The sequence below is a fragment of the Vidua macroura genome, chromosome 3 (genome assembly GCF_024509145.1).
Source record: "Vidua macroura isolate BioBank_ID:100142 chromosome 3, ASM2450914v1, whole genome shotgun sequence".
Lineage (NCBI taxonomy): Eukaryota > Metazoa > Chordata > Aves > Passeriformes > Viduidae > Vidua > Vidua macroura.
In genome coordinates this window covers 82,145,433-82,152,537 of record NC_071573.1, presented here as the reverse complement: position 1 = coordinate 82,152,537, position 7,105 = coordinate 82,145,433, and the positions used below count along the sequence as shown (strand labels likewise).

General features: G+C 39.5%; 1 long non-coding RNA gene across 1 annotated transcript; it reads left to right on the top strand.

Annotated features, from left to right (window-relative positions):
- The first annotated feature begins 550 nt into the window (after window positions 1-550).
- On the top strand, window positions 551-6,618 carry LOC128804617 (uncharacterized). Its single transcript, XR_008436124.1, has 3 exons — window positions 551-616; window positions 6,084-6,203; window positions 6,554-6,618. It is a non-coding gene; the product is annotated as an uncharacterized LOC128804617 (long non-coding RNA).
- The last annotated feature ends 487 nt before the right edge of the window (window positions 6,619-7,105 follow it).

The following is a 7,105-nucleotide window of genomic DNA, read 5'->3' as shown; positions in this document are numbered from 1 at the left end:
TGTCCATTTGCAGTTGTGGCTATTTGTGTTAATTCTTTTCCCACACACATAGATGTTTTTGTTCCTAACAATTTCATTTCAGCTACAAGTAAGGTATGCCTTCCAACCAACAAAAGAGATCCAAAGGGAGACTTTACACTGAAATGACTGAAAGTGGTCAGTGAGAGAAGGGAAAACCCTCTCTGTAACGAGACTTTCCCCTGAAATGGGAGAGATTTCGTAAACCTGAAGGACAAACTGAACAGCTTCTTCCTCTGACTGAGGAATTCAGCTGCTTTTGTGGGGAATATATAGGTACCCTCCCTGGACTGGTGCAAGTGTGTGACTTAACACCGCGCCACTAAAACCCAATCAGACATGAAGTTCTGACCTGTTCGTGAAGATGTGCTGTAGCAGCGGAGCTTTCAAAGGGACTTCAATTCTCTTTGTTTCCTGTGTGTTTCAGGCTGGCACTACCTCTGGTCCTGAGCTCAGCTTTTGGGAGGATGTCACATGTTAAACCCAAGTGGCGCTGTGCCAGATCCTTTTCCTTGGACAATGTGAACCTGACTGAACTTTCGCCATTTCCTTGGTGCTCCAAGGAGATCAGTGACTACAACCTGCACAACATTGCCAGGTAAGAGACCTTCAATCAAGAACTTCAAGCTGTCTCGGTGTGGGCCCATAACTGCTTTTATCCAAGGGATATAAATCAGATATGCAATGGCCAAAGCAGCCAGGACATTTAGGTTCCTTCTATCAAAAAATAATCAACACACTATCAACTATCAAATGTAATCTTTTCCATAATGAGTTTTGTGAATATTGGCTCATATATGATACATTCTTATTTAGAATATCACAAATAGGTTGTGACTGTGAACTTGTAACTAAGCACAAATCCAGGCCCTGCTCACCAAGCCACCATCTGCTCTTTATTTAAGTTACTTCAAAAACAACTCTTTCTTCCATGGTGCCTGCAGTACATGACATGACTAACGTAAGTAATTTAAATGTGTTAATAAATTTGCAAATACCATCAGGACATGCCTATGTAAAAAAATCATGAGTACACAGTCCATTGCCATAAATGGATTTATTCAGTTTCCCTCTGTTCCTCCTCTTGTTTATTGGTGGCACCTGGCACATCCCATACAACAGAGGTCCATCTTGTCACCTGTGCAGAAGCACTGAACTACTGAACCACTAATGACCCCCTGCACTTCCAGAGGTGATTGCATTTTGCCTTCCTCAGCTCTCAGTAGGAGCACCATCTCCTGCAATGACCCCAAAAGCAAGAGGCAGCCTCCTCCAGAGGGCTGTTTGGCTTTTAGGGAACCTGAGTCATTGTCTGACTTTCCTCATTTTTCTTTGACCATTTTTAGGAGGAGTCTGTATTGACTGATTCCTAATTTCGGATCCTTTGGTTAGATGAAATAAACCTGGGGCCTTGACAGGACTTGAGTATGAAACTCTTTGAGGATTTGAACCTAATCTCTTCATACAAGAATCAAAGTCAAATCTTGCCTATTTGATTTTTAATGCCTGACAAAATTTCAATGCTACTTAAAAATAGTAATCTCTGATAATGGCTTGTTTATAGAAATTATTACTTGCTTCTAAGTTTTCTTTTAACAGAGCTAGAGATAAGAGCATAATTGGATTATAATATCTTTATATTACAATCTTGTCTTTTACTGGATTTTTAAAAGACAACAAAGCTGGAAAGTCTGATGTTACACTTTAATTTGAACTGCATGTATTAATGGAATTAGGTACAAATCAAAGTTTAACATCTTGAATCTATTACCATTTTTGCATTCCTTTTTACTTACCTAAGAGCCTTTTTGGCTAGCCATGTAGGACTGAAATGTTGAATTAGAAATTACACAAAGACCTGGAGTATGGCAAATGATTGCCCATTATCAGATAAGAAAACCAAATCCACAGAAAGAGAACAATTTTTGCAGAGACATTTGTCTTCACAGAAGCACCTGTTTTGACCTGCTGGTTTGGCAGATAACCATTCATTTAAAATAATAGGTAGATGAAATAGGTTCTCTTTAATCTTTCCCTAACGTCTAAACCAGCTGTTGCTATGGGAAATGCATTTCCCATGCAACTCTCCTGAATATTACATGATGATCCTAATCCTTGCCATACGCACACACTGAGAAAAGAGAAAGGTGACGGTTTTGCGGGGTGGCCTTCCCTTCAAGCCTCTGTTTGTGTTTTATCTGCACAACCTGTAAGCATACTTCTCATTTCCATAGCATTTCACTCTATAGAACATGATGCATCTTTTAATGAGTCACTGTCTTACTGTCTCATGCATATTTCAAATTGCATTTTAAATTACTGGATGAAAAAAAAAGCAAGTTACATACCAGCACCCACTTGGTTAAGCTGTCACACTATTGTACTATTTCTACTGAAATGCCAGCCAAATTTCCCAGGTGCGCTTTCCACATCTCTCACATAACATCAAAATAAAATCTCTGCATTAAAATAATGCATATAAATATACTGGTGGTTATAAGGGAAAAAAAAAACAAAACACCACACATAGTGTAAGTTCATCCAACAGAAACTATATTAAAGATCCGGTGTAAGACAGAATTTTGGATGAGCTCTAAGCAACTTTTCATCAGCATGGTTCTCTGAAGAGAAACACTTTCCAGTATTGCTCCTCTTTATAAATGAGCTAACCTCAGACGTTACCAAGCACCCAAACAACTGGGCTGTTTCAGACTTGCAGTACATTAATAAAGGATGATGTTTATGAAAGATATTGCAGATATTTTTCCAGGCCTATGCAAAGCCCAATAAAGAAGAAAAAAAGAAAAAAAAAAAAAAAGAGAAATCCCAAAGAAGTCGCTAAGGTTTTTGCTGCGGGGCCAACGACATACAAGCCTAGTGCACGAAGACTACTTTGTGTGGAATGACTGCTGCAGGCAATCTGTGCTCTTGGTGCTAGGGAAAGGGCAGATGTTCTCAGAATGAACCCACTGGCTGCCTGAACTGGCAGCCCTGAGTTTGTTTATTTATTTGTTGTGGATGGTTCTTGAACAGTAGCACAGCAGAAGGTTGCTAAATGCAAGTGTAATTAGAAAGGTAGAAAATCCTCCACTGAATAAGCAGATCCAGATGGTGCACCCTTTTGATGATCTCCTGTCAGAGAAGGTGATACAAATCCTCACCATGCTTTACCCAAGGTCTCATCATGTGGCTTTGAGGAAGATTTCAGATGATTCATAATGTTTACTGAATGGGATTGTTTGTGTATGTAGACATGAAAATGTAGTCACACCGCAGGTAATTACTGCAATGGGGCCTTTGTGGCAGTCATTAAGTATGAATACACAAAGAAAACAAACAACCAAACATGGGTACGTGTGCATGCACACCTACCCCCCAGCACTGCCTGTAGTTTTCTGTCTTGCTCTAATTTCTTGTGTGTGCTGTAGCATACTGCCCTCAGTGTCCACACACCCAAGTGTTTGGGCACAGACAAATCCCAGGAGCAGGTATGACTGCAGGTTGAATTCACAAATTTCTGATGACTTCTTAGTGCCTCGGAGCTCGCTTGTTGCTCTCACATTCTCGTGGGTCTGTGTGCTTTGCTGTATGGTCTGCAGAAAATTTATTGCAGATTTCTCTGGAGATGCCTTGGTATGTAGTCATGTTCTAAGAGGTTCTGGTATTGCTCTGACCAGGTTGAAGAGGGAGTTTCAGAGCATCTTTAAAGTGCTTTCAGGGGACTTCTCTTGTTTGTCTTTATCAGCTCAGCTACACAGCATGCCAACGTTTTTGGTAGCTTTGGGTACTTCTTGAATGACTCTGTGCTCAACCTGGCAAAAATGAGAGCTTCCCAGGGATACCTCTAGCAGTGTCATTGCTGTGAAATGAAATATCAGTGTTTTTCAAACACTTGTGCCAGTGGATACCCAGAACAAGAATTAAGAAGATGTAATAAAACACATCAAGCTGCAGGATTTGGAACAACGTGGGTTTCAAGAATCTGGCTAACAGAGAGAACAGATATTTGTGTCCTTGCACATGGCAGCCATTTTGAGTATTGCTCTTCACTCTAATGATTAATTTTGCAGATGACCGAAGAATGGAATTTTTTAAAAAAAGAAGAGAGATTTTACCATCAGTGATAATTGCATGCATGAACAACAGGTATTTTGAAATTTACAGTTTACATGAAGATCTTTGCCCTGCACTTATTCAGGACATTACCTGTGAAGTCATTAAAAGAAGAAAGGTTCTAGACTGAGGAATGCCTAAAAGAATGCTTGATATAAATTCTTCGGTGGTGTTCACTGGCCAGAAAACAACCCACTCAGTATGCAAGAGATGTAGGGAGAAGAGAAGCAGTGCAAGACAGAAGTCATCTGTAATCTTGTAAGACAGCAAACACATCACAGGTGACAATTTGTCAATAAGCCCAAAGGCAAATATCAGGTAAAGGAAAAAGCCCTGAGGCTATTGCAATATGAGAAAACAGAGGGCTGGAGCATATGTAGCTTAAAGAAATGCAATTTGTGTAAAATGGGAAGGTAGAAAACAAATGCCTAAAGTAAGGCATGTGCTCTTTTAATTGTGTTCCTCCCTTTGATAGAAATAGCAGGCTAAATCAAGACCTGATGTAACTGCAGCAAAATCAGTGGACCTACACTGAGGATAAATTGCTGTCATAAATCATCAAAATCAATGACAATTTTGTGTATTCTTGCCAGAAATTAATCTGGCCCATTACAACAACATTTTTTTTTTTTTTGACACTCAATACTAAATTTATTTTCTGTTTTCTATACAACAAAATAAACTTGAGCTTTGGTGTGTAACAAGATGCTCGTGTCGTGGGAAACATTCCCCCGAGCATTACTACATCAGCTCCATGGATGGGAGGGTACAGCATCCCTGGTCTGTCATCCACTTTCCCTTCAGGTGTGCCTGGCTCCACACTACCCTCCTGTGTGCACTGGGGAGAAAGGCTTTTGCAGTGCATGGAGGCAGAGAGGTGTGAGACAAGAGAATAATCCATCCTGTGCTTGGCCTTATACCCTGCTCTTGCTCAGTGCAAATGCATGCACACCCAGCACTGGGTGCAGCTTTAGGGCAGTCAAAGAACATTTCTACTCCTCAGCATAATAGCACTGTCAGATTGTGACTCGACTTCCAGGTGCAACACTCTCTTCTCCCACTGTGCCACCCCAAATAATCACATTAATAATTGAGTTTTCAGGCTTGCAAGCTCCACTGTAACTGCTGTGACTCCAAGGGGAGTCATCTGCCTCAAAGAAGGGAGTGAATGAGTTTTCCTTTACAATAGTAAAGGTACAAGGAGGTGTTGAGCACTCAGCCAGCAATGGCTGGGCACCTGATTTCCATTTACAGATCTGAAAACTGCCTTTGCCTGACTGCCTGTCCTTTGGGTTGCACAGTACTGACACAGCACCAGCACTGTTTACTTTATAAGTAACTTTTAGAAAAGAGCATTATCTTGGCACTACAATAAAATGATTTAACCTTTGTGTTTTATCAAAAACTGTAGAAGAGACAAACTGAGATTATATAGGTATCTGATTTTTTGCGTGCATATATAATATTCCAGATTGAACTAATTAATTCTCTTTCTATTAAAAACTCTGTGCTAGCTTGAAAGGCTGCATTTACATTCCAGCTAGAGTGAAGATTTTATTCCTCTAGCATGAATCTCACCATTAATCAGAGCTGGATGTAATTTACACCACCTTCAAAGAGCCTGTAAAAAGATAACGTAAAAATGTTAATCAAATTACAAAATCCACAGAGAAACATTCAACTCAGAAATGAATTATTCCAGCATGTCTGTCTTCTGTGGCATTGCCAATGTAAATCTATGCAGTAGGCCACCACAGTGGAGTCCACAGGGGCTAAGTTTGAGGTTTTGCTTTATACATGTTCTTTTTAAAAGCCTGATTATCTACTTGCACAGTGTTCTGGGGTAACTGAAAAACGTGTTTTTAACACAGTATATGCAAAAAAGTCCAGATTTCTTTGCTGTGCAAAGTGAAATAATCCACAGAACTTCACTAATTTACCTTAATTTCCAGATCTTCAAGATTTCATTATGATCTTTGTTCATGCCCACTCTTCACTTGCTTGACAGCCACTCTTCATAGTGTCTAAGATAATGAAAGCATAACTTCATATGTCAGGATCTGCAAGGACAGGTAGGTTTTACAGGACATTAATTATTTTAGGATTAGATAAACATATCTTTTTACAATTCTGCATAGTTTTAAATTTTAGGGACACAAAATTTAGAATGAAATAAAACTTAAAAAACCCCCAGCTTATGAGTTTCTTTTCTTTAGTTATCTAGAGTTTCAACCCACATTTCTGTAACCTTCAACAGTGAGCAATCTGGCCTGTTACAGGTTCTAATTTTTATGGCAGATTTCCTGTAGGAATCTGTGATATCTAAATATTGAAATGTACAGCCATTGAGAGACCCATCATTAAAAAAAAAAAAAAATCACTGTTTAATAAACAACCAATGATTTTTTTTTTGTACATCCAGGTTTTGCAGAAAACCTATGGGCCTAAAGCAGCTGTCAGCCATCCTTGCCCTGGCAGACCTGGAGCTGGCTGTGGTGCAGCATCTGTGGAGGCATGGAGGACATGCTCAGCCTCCTCAAACCTTCTCCTCTCCCTGTGTATCCTTGCCGACCATTGCTTTTTTGCAGTCATGTGTGTTCAAGCTTTAGAAGAATTGTTTGAGAAGCTGAACACATTCAGTATATCACAAAAGAGCACTGCTTATTTAATAGTACTGCAACATTTGGAATATTACATTGTGTGTACTCTGCTGCCATTATTCCACTGACTTTTGGAAATTAAAATTATGACAAGGAGGTGACTGTATTTGCACATGGGTACATTTTAGTTCCCTGGGAGGGGGGACATATGGATGCATACAGGCTATAATCTCAGCATTTTGTCTTCTACTTTCTTCCTAGTTAAAAAGCATGCAGTGTTGCCATTACAGCTCATGCATTTAATAACTGGAAGTGTCAAACCATTCAAAATAAGCTGCAAAATCAGAACTGATTATTTTTTTTAATTCCATCAG